Consider the following 14,274-nt stretch of genomic DNA (forward strand, 5'->3'; position numbering starts at 1 on the left):
GAGTGATTCAACTTTAAAACAAACAATTAAAAACTCTGCTTTCGGACTTCCCTGGTGGCACAGTGGTTGAGAGTCTGCCTGCCAATGCAGGGGACACAGGTTCGTGCCCCGGTCCAGGAAGATCCCACATGCCGTGGAGCGGCTGGTCCCGTGAGCCATGGCCGCTGAGCCTGCGCGTCGTACCACAAAAAAAAAAAAAATCTGCTTTCAATAGCTTATTAATTGATTTTGTAATTTAACACGTGTTCATTCTCGTTCAAAACAATGTGCTTTCAATAAAAGAATCAGATTACTTTTTACTCATTCCTCATTAATGGGTTCTGGGCACAATGGCAACCTGAAGTGTTCACTGAAATCCTCATTCTCATCATCATCTTCATCATTATCATCCTCACCAACAAACTAACATTTATTAAGCACACACAATTGTGCTACACACACAATTGTGCTACACACACCACCAGCACTATTTTGTTTAATCCCTGTAATAATTTTATGAGCTAAGTACAAGTCCTATTACCTATTATAAATAAGAAAACTAAGACTTAGAGAGTTAAATTATTTCATGAACACCTAAAATGAATAAACTAGGGACACTTGATTTGTATTCATTTATGTCTCAGTCTGGAATCTCTACATAGCACTACTTTTAATGACTGACATAATAGACACTTCATGTGATATAGGAAAACCTATATCAGCAGTCAGAACCAGGGATATGGTACACAAACAGCAGAAACTTCTAAGAATTCTGCAAGATATAGACCACATTGAAGTAAATCCAGTTCTGACCTGTACGGGAAAGAGCATATGGCCTATGAAAAGGGAGGAAGAAATACAGACAGAAGAATATTCTCAATATTTCCTGGAATAAGGGGAGTTGGACGCAAAGGATAATCCAGCAGTGAGCAAGGAGCTTGCCAATGGCGTTTGCTCCCAGCCCAAATCACCTCATCACTGATGGCCAAATGATGAGGGAGACGGAAAAGGAAATCAGGGAAGATAGCTTCTTAAAAAGAGGGAGAAAAGAGGAAATGACATAAAAGCAGACTAAAATTGCAAAATACTAAAATTGGCATGAATGGATTAAAATCTCCAAAGATTCGAACCTGGCATCAAAACCCAAAATCCAACTGTAGACCCTTTCAAGTAAAAAGAAAACATGACACCAATTCAATGCCCCAAATAGGAGACTTAGGAGACTGCTTAAAAATATGTTATTAGGGCTTCCCTGGTGGCGCAGTGGTTAAGAGTCCGCCTGCCGATGCAGGGGACACGAGTTCGTGCCCCGGTCCGGGAAGATCTCACGTGCCGTGGAGCGGCTGGGCCTGTGAGCCATGGCCGCTGAGCCTGTGCGTCCGGAGCCTGTGCTCCGCAATGGGAGAGGCCACAACAGTGAGAGGCCTGCGTACCGCAAAAAAATAATAATAAATTTTTTAAAATATATGTTATTTTATATAGTCAATGGAATGCCAAGCAACTATTAAAAATTACAATCTACCAGATAATTTAGAAATATTGAAATACTTCAAGATAAGATTTTTTTAGGTGAAGCATTGATTACAAAAGATATTTTGATACAGTAGGATTCTAAATTTATAAATAAAGTGTTACTGTGTCTATTAACACAAAAAAGAAAATATGTGCCACTGTAGTGTTGCCTATTCTTGTAGTACTGGGGAAAATCTTTGTTCTTAATTTTGTGGCTTATATTTTATAAATTTTCTATGAAAACATAATTTATAATAAAAGTCACATTATTTTCAAAAAAAAAGAGAAAATGGCAGGCAGTTCACAACCAAAAGGCATCTAAAAACTAGATGAGGGCTTCCCCGGTGGCGCACTGGTTGAGAGTCCGCCTGCCGATGCAGGGGACACGGGTTCGTGCCCCGGTTCGGGAGGATCCCACATGCCACGGAGCGGCTGGGCTTGTGAGCCATGGCTGCTGAGCCTGCGCGTCTGGAGCCTGTGCTCCGCAACGGGATAGGCCACGACAGTGAGAGTCCCGCGTACCGCAAAAAAAGAAAAAAAAAAAAAAAAAACCTAGATGAGGCAACTTGCTAAGAATAAGGCAAGTACACTAGAAACTGGAAGAATTATGACAGGCTGTTCAAGGAAAAGACAGTAGAACAGGGAGAATACCAGCTCTTCTGAGGCGCCAGAAACAGCAGAGGTGGTTAATTCAGGCTGTGTATCTTGAGTATCTTAGTAAATAAGAAGTGTGTCCCACTAATGTGGTACTGGGAAGTGTAAGGATTTACTCAAAACGAGTTGAGAATGGGTTGAAAAAGGCTATTACTCTAAACCAAAGTCTCTCAGCTCTTGGCAGAACAAAGTAAACTGCAGAACTATGTAAAAATAATGATGCTCTCAGTCCATCTCAAACCAATTAAATCAGACTCTCTGGGGTGAGAACCACTGTTTTTTCTTTTTTCTTAAGTTCTGCAGATGAATCTAATGTGCAGCCATGATTGACGACAACAGTCTAACTCAAAATAATCATCTAGTTAATTAGAGACAGTACATGTACTTTTATCCTTAATACATTCCTGATCAAGAATTTTCCGTTAAAAATTGTCAAATGCATATGTTTTAATGTGAATTACCACACGATGAGAAGTTTCTGTCTTTCTTTACCATAAATAGCAAGCTCCTATCCAATGCCTTCGTCAACGACTTATAATCATATAAAAATTAAGTAGATCACACGTACTCTTTAGATGTGACGAAGAGAAGGAAATAAATAGACCTTAGAGGAAGGAGTGACTTCCAGCCCTCAAACAGATTTGTATTCTTGTCTGTGTCCACAAAGCTCTTGTCAGTTTCCCTGTTTTATTGTGTCCTTGTGTACGTATCTCTCCTCCTCAACCCTGTGCTCTTAAGCATATCTTTTTATCATCAACATCTGGCATACAGTAGATGCTTAATAAATGTTTGTGGATTGGACAAAGAGATGAAGAGCCAGGCATTATTATGATTTCTATTATATTCCTTTTAGTTCTATGAGTCTAGAATTCTATGGTAACTATTCTCAGTCTTGCAAAACTTCCTCATTTTCCATCTGCACTTTTATAATGCAGTTGGTTAATAACCAACTTCCCTGGTTATTTGTAAAAGCTGTAAACAATTCTGGAATATGTTGTAATGTTGTCCTCAAATGGGCATAAGGATTTTAAGGGTTATCAATGGCATTTATCAGTGCACATCATAAGCCATATTGCTTTTTATTTGCTTCAAAATTCATTTGACTTAATGAGTACCAAGTTATTTGTGCATGTTGGGGGAGGGGTGGATTGGGAGTTTGAGATTAGCAGATGCAAACTATTATATAGCAAATGGTAAACAACGAGGTCTTACTGTATAGCCCAGGGAACTATATTCAATATCCTGTGATAAACCATAATGGGACAGAATATTTTAAAGAAGAAGGTATACATTTTAAAAAGTTATTTGTGCATGTTGAACTATACTGTTTGGGAGTAAAAATAACTGTGGTAAACAGATACAACACCTTCAGGTAGGTGACCCATAGATTATATGGTTTGGACTTTTCTCAATTAAAAACAAAAATCTGGAGACAAATGGCTTAGGTACAGACAAATTCAGTGTGTTCTGGGGTTGAGCATGACCTTACTTCCTTAAAACCATCCATCCTCAAGGATGTCAGCTGAAGTTCAAACATTTGAGAACCTTTGTGGGTTAAGCTAATTCCATGAAACTTTAAAATTCAAGATATGGTGCAATCCGTGTGCCAGGTGGACAGTGGATCATTTTACACCAGGAGTCAAGGATTAGAAATTTCAGGGGTGAGGAAGGATGTGCTGTCCCAGCAAGCATCTGCAATCTTTATTTATATATACTACACAATGCTGGTTTAAGGTACTGGGTGTTAGAAAAAGCAGGTGCTGTTTTTGTTTGTTTGTTTGTTTTAACCATAGCAATTGTGATGAATCATTATAATGAAAAAAACATGAAATAAAATTTAAAGGATGCTGCATGACCCGCCTGTCTAAATAGGCTTTTTTAGTACTAGACTTAAAATACTTGTCAGAGAATGTTCTGTGCTTGCCCTGTTGCAAATAATTAAGTGAGATCTCAGTTTCTGAAAAGCTGTTGTGAGTATAAAAATGCATGTGAATATATTTCACATATTCTGCTTCTTTCCCTTCGTTCAGTTGCTTTTCTCACTCTAGGAATTTGATGTGACCGAGTTGAATGAAGTTAAGGTCTTAAAACTTGAAATTAAACAATATTCAGTTATCTTTGTTTTGGCTTGTCCTCCACCAAGCAACTCAAATTGTATTGTTAATGCCATTGCTGGTATGGAATAACAGTAAAGCTTTATTACAGCTTGCATATCAGTCGAGAAGACTAAAGCCCTAGTGTAGTCATATTTCAAGGCATGTTACCACGTGCATCAATCACTTCATCTGTCTTTCTTTAACAACAGTGAGTTCCAATGATTCTTCACTAAAGTCATTAATTTTTATTTGATGACTCACTCTTATTTGCTGAAAGATAATGAGGACTCTTCACACCACAGAACTGTCATATGTATTATTCTGTATTCAGGAAACTGCTTGCTATGTATTAGAATATTCCATATCATACTAAAAATGTCTCAAAAAAAATCACCACAAAGATTTTTAAATGTTCCCCATATACAGTTGTATATGAGTTTGGGTGAACCTTTACCACTAGAAATTACGGTAAAAATTTATCAAGTAATAAACTGATTGAAATATTTCCTTGTGAGGATATGGCAAGTAAATTGAGACAGAAGGAACAGAGAGGGATGAACTGCTAATGCTTATATACTAGGTAAAGTCCATGTTCTCGTATATCTGAATATTACCTTTTGTATCTTTCCAATAATAAAATCGGGAAAATTTTGTTATAACAAAAATGTGGACCATAGATTTTAAAAAGAAAAAAAAGATTATTGCAAGGTGGCTGAGCAGGATACAGGAGGCTAGCTCAAATCTGACTCCTTGATAGCAAGGAATTGATCAAGATGACAGAGTAGGAGGATGCAGAACTCAGCTCCCCCAATGAACACATCAAACATACATTTACACGTGGAGCAGTCTCACTGAAAACTAACAGGAAACTGGCAGAAAGACACCTGTACAACCAGGCTGTGAGAAAGATACACATGTAATCAGGTAGGAAGGGAAGTGAAGCAATCAGGTCTGGACCTGTGCCCCTGGGAGAGGACTTAGAGGAAAAGGAAAAATACAGGTGGAGACCTACCCTAGGGAGTGAGCAGTTCGAGACTGGGTGCCCTAGTCCAGGGGTCCTACAAAGGGGAGATGAATCCCCTTGGCTGGTTGGAGGACCGCTGGGACAAACAGGAGGGCTACGGGAAGCCTGGACTCTGCTCATGAGGAACACATGCTGGCTCTCCCCCAGGCAGTGTGGAGAGGGCAGAGGGAAGTCTGCTCTGGCAGCTGCTAGGTTTCCCGTGACTGCCTTGATGTGTGCCCCAGCCCGAGCCAAGTGAACACTACAGCCCTACTCACTCCACATCACAGTGTGGAACTGGATTTAGAGCTGCCACAACTGGGGAGAAAGCTCAGCCATGGGATGCAGAGGTGACTAGGTCCCAGGACAGCCTCTGAGTGGGGCAGACCTGGCCATTGTTGGTGCTCACTCAAGCAGTGCATCAGAAGGAGCCCAGAACTCTGACGGCAGCTGGTCCATCACAGCTGTCTGATATACTCCAAGAGGCCATGTGGGCGTCACCTGCCCTGTGGTGTGGCTCCACAGCAAGCCAGGGGCAGTGGAGGGTTGGGGCACTGATTGGCTCTGAGGGAGAAAGGTGATTTGCACCTAAGACTGCTTCTGAGCAGAGCAAGGGAAATAACTGTGGGCACCTGCATAGACAGCACATTGGAGACAGTTTGGACCTCTGTCTGTAGCCAACATGAGCTGAAAGCCTGTATAGGCCCACCTTGCTTCACCACTCCCCTACTCTGGGGAAAAGGTCCCAGTGCTGGGAGAGGGTGAAACACACACTTCGAGGGAACAGAATCTGGCCTGACTCTCGGGGCTTCTGCTCCAGCAACTTGGGATCAGACACAGTCCCTGATAGGCTTCACAGAGGAATTTACCAACCATAAATGGAGAACTAATACCTTTTCTTCTGAAACTATTCCAAAAAATCTAAGAGGATGAAACACTCCTAAATTCATTCTATGAGGCCAACATTATCCTGATACCAAAACCAGAGAAAGATAATACCAAAAAAAAAGAAAGAAAGAAAGAAAGAAAATCACAGGCCAATACTTCGTTGAATATATAGGGAATAAAGTCCTTAACAAAGCATTAGCAAACTAAATCCATCAATATATAAAAAGTATTATACACCATGATCAAGCAGGATTTATTCCAGGAGATGCAAGGATATTTCAATATTCACACATTAATCAATGTGATATACCACATTAACAAAAGGAAGGATAAAAATTACGTGATCATCTCAATTGATGCAGAAAAAGAATTTGAGAAAACTCAACATCCATTCATGATAAAAACTCTCATCAAAGTTGGGTATAGAGAGAACATATCTCAACATAATAAAAGCCATTTATGACAAGTCCACATCTAACATCATACTTAATGGTGAAAAGCTAAAAGCTTTTCTTCTAAAATCAGGAACAAGACAAGGATGCCCACTCTTGCCACTTCTAAATAACACAGTATTGGAAGTCCTAGCCACATCAATCAGTCAAGAAAAAAAAAAAAAGGCATGCAAATTAGAACAGCAGAAGTAAAGCTGTCACTATTTGCAGATGACATGATACTATATATAGAAAACCCTAAAGTCTCCACCAGAAAATGATTCGAACTAATAAATGAATTCAGTAAAGTTGCAGGATTCAAAATTAATATACAGAAATCTGTTGCTTTTCTGTACACTAATAATGAACTATCAGAAAGAGAAATCAAGAAAACTATCCCATTTAAAAATTGCTTCAGAAAGAATAAAATATCTAGGAATAAAATTAACCGAGGAGGTAAAAGATCTATACTCTGAAAACTGTAAAACACTGATGAATGAAATTGAAGATGATACAAAGAAATGGAAGGATATCCCTTTCCAAATATATCTTTCAAGCTCTTGGATTGGAGGAATTAGTATCGTTAAAATGGCCATACTACGCAAAGCAATCTACAGATTTAATGCAATCCCTAGCAAAATACCCATGATGTTTTTCACAGAACTAGAAGAAAAATTCCCAAAATTTATATGTAACTACAAAACCCCCCAAATTCCCAAAGCAATCTTGAGAAAAAAAGAACAAACCTGAAGGTATCACACTTCCTGTCTTCAGACTGTATTACAAAGCTACAGTAATCAAAACAGCATGGTACTGGCACAAAATCAGACACACAGATCAATAGAACAGAATGCACAGCCCAGAAATAAACCCACACACCTATGGCCAATTGATCTATGACAAAGAAGGCACAAATATACAATGAAGGAAAGACAATCTCTTCAATAAGTGGTGCTGGGAAAACTGGACAGCCACATGTAAAAAAATGACATTAGGACATTTCCTCACACCATATACAAAATAAACTCAAAAGACCTAAATGTAAGACCAAAACCCATAAAACTCCTTGGATAAAACAGGCAGCACCCTCTTTGACATAAATTGTACCGATTTATGGTTTTTTGGATCAATCTGCTGAGGCAAAGAAAACAAAAGCAAAAATAAGCAAATGGGACCTAATTAAACTTAAAATCTTTTTCACAGCAAAGGAAACCATCGACAAAATGAAAAGACAACCTACTGAATCTGGGAAAATATTTGCAAATGATATGACTGAAAAGGTGTTAATATCCAAAAATATATAAACAACTCATACATCTCAATATAAAAAAATATACAAATAAAAAACAACCTGATTTTTAAAAATGTGCAGAAGAACTGAATAGATATTTTTCCAAAGAGCACACACAGATGGTCATCAGGCACATGAAAAGATGTTCAACATAGCTAGTCATCAAAGAAACTCAAATCAAAACCGCAATAAGATATCACCTCACACCTATCAGAATGGCCATTATCAAAAAGACCACAAATGACAAATGGAGAAAAAGGGAGCCCTAGTACACTGTTGGTGGGAATGTAAATTGATATAGCCACTATGGAAAAACAGTGTGGAGGTTCCTCATAAAACTAAAAATACAACTACCATATGATCCAGCAATTCAAGTCCTGAGTATATATCTGAAACAAAACAAAACATTAATTTGAAAAGATACATGTACCTCAGCATTCATAGCAGCACTCTTTACAATAGCCAAGATGTGTACTCAACCCAAGTACCCATCAACAGACAAATGGATAAAGAAGATGTGGTACATATATACATATATACATATTGGGTTGGCCAAAAAGTGCCTTCGGTTTTTAAGTAAAAATAAAGACACATCTTTCATTTTCACCAAGAACTTTATTGAACAACGTATTCACCCTTTTGTTCCACTACCTTCTGCCTTTTTTCAGGCAACTTCATAATTCCACCTTCGCAAAACTTTTTATCTTTTTGAGCAAAGAACTGGTCCAGGTGCCTTTTACAGTCTTCCAGGGAATTGAAATTTTTTTCCATTAAGAGAATTTTGTAAAGACCTAAATAAATGGAAATCCAAAGGTGCCATGTCTGGTGAATACAGCGGATGAATCAGAACTTCCCAGACAAGCTGTAACAGTTTGCCTGATCAACAAAGAAACATGAGGTCTTGTGTTATCCTGATGGAAGATTATGTGTTTTCTGTTGACTAATTCTGTACGCTTTTCATCATGTGCTGCAATCAGGTCTAATTGGGAGCAGTACTTGTTGGAATTAATTGTTTGGTTTTCCGGAAGGAGCTCATAATAGAGGACTCCCTACCAATCCCACCGTATACAAAACATCACCTTCTTTGGATGAAGACTGGCCTTTGGTGTGGTTGGTGGTGGTTCATTTCTCTTGCCCCACGATCTCTTCTGTTCCACATTATTGTACAGTATGCACTTTTCATCGCCTGTCACATTTGTTTTAAAAACGGAATGTTTTCATTACGTTTAAGTTGAGAATAGCATGTGGAAATACAGTCAAAAAGATTTTTTTCACTTAACTTATGTGGAACCCAAACATCAAAGTGATGAACATAACCAAGCTGGTGCAAATGATTTTCAACACTTGATTTGGATATTCTGAGTATGTCGGCTGTCTCCCATGTGGTATAACGTGGATTGTTCTCAATTAATGTCTCAATTTGATCGCTATCAACTTCAACTGGTCTACCCGACCATGGATCATTGCCCAGCGAGAAATCTCCAGCACAAAACTTCGCAAACCACTTTTGACATGTTCGATCAGTCACAGCACCTTCTCCATACACTGCACAAATCATTTTCTTGCGTTTCAGTTGCATTTTTACCTTCCTTGAAATAACAAAGCATAATATGCTGAAGATGTTGCTTTTTCCTTCCATCTTCAATATTAAAATGGCTACACAAAAATTCACCAATTTTGATGTCTTTTTTTAAAATGCACACTGATATGACAGCTGTCACATACAATCTATCAAAATTGTTTCCAATGAAGTTAAAGACAACTAAGTGCTACTAGAGCCATCTTACAGAAAGAACTGAACAAACCTCTTGGCCAACCCAATACATATATGTGGTATATATACGCTTACATATATAATGGTGATATATAGACACACACACACACACACACATATATATATATACATACATACATACATACATATAACAATGGAATATTACTCAGCCATAAACAATGAAATTCTGCCATTTGCAGCAATGTGGATGGACCTAGAGAATATTATGCTTAGTGAAATGTTAGAACAAGACAAATACTGTATGATATCACTTATATGTGGAATCTAAAAGATAAAACAGACAATGTATATAGTGAAACAGAAACAGACTCACATATGTAGAAAACAAACTAGTGGTTACCAGCGGGAGAGGGAGCTGGGGAGGAGCAAGAGAGGAGTATGGGATTAAGAGGTACGATCTACTATGTATAAAATAGATAACCAACAAGAATACATTGTACAATGCAGGGAATTATAGCCTTTATTTTATAATAAACTTTAATGGAGTATAATCTATAAAAATACTGAATCACTATGCTGTATACCTGAAACTAATATAATATCATAAATCAAGTATAATTCAAATAAAATAAAATAAAATGGTGATGGTATCAACTGTGAAATACATAACAATTTAAAAAAATACAAAAATACAAAAAAATAAAATAAATAAATTTGTCTTCCATTTTTGTTCAATGTGACTAACACTATAATAAATATCCTGCACAAATATCAAAAGAAAAAAGAAAAAAAGGGAGTTTAATATTTGAAGTTCCTTACCTTCAGCTATTGATAGAGGAAACGAACCAAATATATTCACTTATGGATAACTGTCAGTACCTCAAGGAATTCATAACCATCCGTAGGTGTTTCTGACCTTCCTTAAACCAAGACTTTAAGGACCCACAACCTATATGAAGAAAATTTGGTAATATTCTCATTTAGCTACTGCATATTTCACTTGCTTTTAACCACTACAGAACAAATTCAAAGGTGCATGTTTTCGGTTCTCATGGAGTAGAAGTTGGGTTTTTTTCCCCAATGTTTTTTTTTATTAAAATTTTCAAAAATACAGAAAAGTTGAAATGATTTTACAGTGAACACCCTTATATCCACTTACATGGGGGTATTTTAAAAAAAAACTGTGAAGTGTGCCATCTATTTTTTTTATGTAAGTAATATCACTGAAAGAGAAAAATGTATGTTCACAGACATTTAAGTATATCTGGCAATTGGGCATAGAGTTCAACAAAATTATAAAAAACTATTTAAATTAAAGGAAGATGGAGAGAAATTTATGAGCAACGTATAGTTTAGCTATGGATGGATCCATATTACTGATGGCAGAATGATTCAAATACATTTCAAACAGTATTCAGTTGAAATCAGCCATCACTGAGATATTGAGAAAAAAAGAAGCAAAACATTTTTAGGTCTTATCAAATTCTGGCAAAATGGGGATAGAACAGTGCCAATGAATTTAGCTGCAAATTATGTTTTAATGCGGTGTTTTCCAAAGTGTAGGAGATATATCACTAGTAGTATTGGCTTCTACAATAAATAATTATAAAGTGGGTGTATATGAAGAAAAATCAGGCAAATAATAGTATATATGTAACACAGACTGGTTGAAATTATACAGATAGCTGTTAGATGCCTAAAGTAAGAGAAATATTGTTTTAACGGTAGTTAGCAAACATTATTTTGAAAAATCCAATGAGAAGATATTACACATGATAAAATCCTTCAAAGAGTTGTAGGTACTACCCTTCTCTACTTACTAAAAACTGATTTCCATACTTCTCTTGTCTAAAACTTAAATATGTTCCCACAGATTTTGTTCCCAAATGAAAACTCTAAAGATGACCAGGAGTCCATTTCCTTGAGAACACTCCATCTATCGAATGGACTATTTTTATTAATCAACAGGAGTGGGGCAAAGTATTTTAATTCCTTCCCTAACTCAATGCAAGTCTATAATTTGAAAATCTTCTTCTATAATATAAATATAATAAATTACCATCGCAAACTGAAAGTGTGATTTCTAAGCCATAAAAACAGCAGGTGGATAAATACAGGTTGTGATTGCTTAGAATATAAAGTTAGTACCGTATCACCGAAAGTCTTAAATTATTGGCACGTCACTCCCATGCAGACGATAGGAGTAAATTTCCTCATCTATCATCAAGCTGCAATAGTCTTTATAGCAAATGTAGACTCTAGGATAGGTGATTGGTGTCATCATATTCTGCAATGTGAACCATTTGAAGACAGATTTTCTTGGCGAATGAGTTGAACAAAAGATTAAATTCAACCGGAGTTTTGAATGTTCATTTTATTCTAGCATTTTTATACAGTTTAAACAATTCAGATTTCCTCCCCACCTACCTCCTCCCTTTTGCTTTTATAATCTTCTCAATCTCTCAATCTCAATCCCTCTCTCTCTCTCTCTCACATACACATGCCACATGAGAGGAAAAAACCTTTCCAAAATCCATTTGTTTCAATAATTGAATTATTACAATGTTCTGCCATCTGATTTTCCTCAACTCTGTTGATGAAATAATAAAGAACTAGATTTCTATGTGAAATTTCAAGCCACTTCAAATAGTTTCCTTTTATACATTTGATTGTATTGATAGATCTTCAATCTTTATAATATTGCAGTGCTTATACTAGAATAATTAAGGCCCATCCTTTTATTATGGAGAGGCTATTGGAGTTAATTACAAGTATCTTAGAGACAGAGACCACGATCACACTTTCTTCTCCTTGCATATATTTTGCTACTGCCTAGCAGGCCCAAGGATCAAAGTAAAGGCCATAGTCTTCTAACCCATATACAGGAACTTATATTTTTAATGCTTCTAACAATTTTTAGTGTTTCATACTACATTTAAAAATTTAATTTTTAATCTAATCCCCCAGCCAGGATCATATTAACCCCTAGCACCATGATATGGATGCTAATGGACCATGGCTAATGGACCAGAGTTTAAGTAGCCCTACAATTATCCTGCTCAACATAGATTGAGTCTGTGTAATAGAAAGGAATGTAACATTAACAGAAAGATTTGGATATTTAAGAAAAATCTGGAACTAAGAGGTAAATAATCATTGTATATTCACAGTAATTTTAGTTTCAATAATGACCAGAGATCAAGAGTTCTATTAGGGTTGCAAGAATATCCATTACAGTCATATAGATCAGATGTCATTTTTAGTTGGACCAAAAAAAAAAAAGTTCCAATCAAAATATTTTAGGCTTCAGGTAAATATTTTAAAATAATATAATTCAATAAGATTCATCTGAAATTTTCTATACCCACATAGGACGTGAAACCTGTTAGAATGACTAAACAATTTCCCTATTTGGGAATCCGTAATTAGAGACCCTTATTCCAATTCAATTTGATGAACAGAGAAAGGGAGTTTAATTTAATATTAAATAAAACAAACCTTCTCCTCAAATTCCATGTCCATCTAATTTGTTCTTTTAAATGACAGAGTAGTCTAGCAGGAAAAAAACGAAATTCATTTTGTTCTGAGTTTTGGTCAAGCCAATGATCTTTATTTTGTAAAATGTTCAGATAAAACTAGGAGGGAAAGTCAATTTATTATCTTCGTGTTCCCAAATACCCAATCATCCAAAACATCGGATAGAAATTTCCTCTGTTTTCCATGACCAAACCCACCAAGTCCATTACAGACTTTATCACTCTACTTGAGATCTGGATCCAATTTTATCTTACTCCCTTGGGAATCTGACCCCAGTGACTGACTATATTCATCCTTTCACTTATCTGCATTTCAAACTCTTCTACCACATTCTTTCTATCAACATTTAAGCAATTTCAAAAGTCTCTTTTGGTCTTAAAAAAATCTTCACTGGAAACCCTTCCCCTGGTTTTTCCTCCTTTCTCTCTGCAACTCCCTCTGACTCTCCTTCTGCTGATGTATCTACTTCCTGACCCTTAAATGTTGGTGCTCTTCAAGAAAGATTCTTTACTTTCTTCTCTTCTTCCTTCATATTCTTTCCATAGGTGATCTCCTTGATATCCATGCTTTCATTATCCACTTACATATCGACATATTTCAAGTACGTGTCTCTGATGTTCTTTCAGCTTGGTATCCCAGAGGCAGACCCCAGAACAAGAATTTGAATGTAAGTAGTTTATTTTGGAAATGATCACAGGAAACCCAGTCAAGGAGTGGGGAATTGAGAAAATGAAGGGAGCCAATCCAAGCTGGGTTATCAGCCAGCTTCCTCTGTGAGCTAGTGGAATTCGATCCATTGGGAAACTCTGGGACACAGTGTAGAGGAGCTGGGGACAAGCAGGTCCAACTCTGTAAAGTCCCCAGACCCCTTAAAGAATGTTGCTTTCACAAGTGTTTTTTTTTTCCTGTCTGAATGTAAGTTACGTTGATATACGGAGTGACTTGAATATGTTGTATTACTGTCTTTCCTTCAGTGGAGATGTAGTGTGTGTGTGTGTGTGTGTGTGTGTGTGTGTGTGTGTGTGTGTGTGTGTGTGTGTGTGTGTGTGTGTGTGTGTGTGGGTGTGTGTGTGTGTGTGTGTGTGTGTGTGTGTGTGTGTGTGTGTGTGTGTGTGTGTGTGTGTGTGTGTGTGTGTGTGTGTGTGTGT

General features: G+C 37.0%; 1 pseudogene; it reads right to left on the minus strand.

The window, feature by feature from the left end:
- LOC113633477 (myosin-9 pseudogene) overlaps positions 1-13,691 on the minus strand; it is an 83,518-nt pseudogene extending 69,827 nt beyond the window's left edge.
- Positions 13,692-14,274: the final 583 nt, after the last annotated feature.

Source organism: Aethalodelphis obliquidens, unplaced genomic scaffold (assembly GCF_003676395.1).
Source record: "Aethalodelphis obliquidens isolate GAN/ISIS:26980383/991018 unplaced genomic scaffold, ASM367639v1 scaffold40, whole genome shotgun sequence".
NCBI classification, from domain to species: Eukaryota; Metazoa; Chordata; class Mammalia; order Artiodactyla; family Delphinidae; genus Aethalodelphis; species Aethalodelphis obliquidens.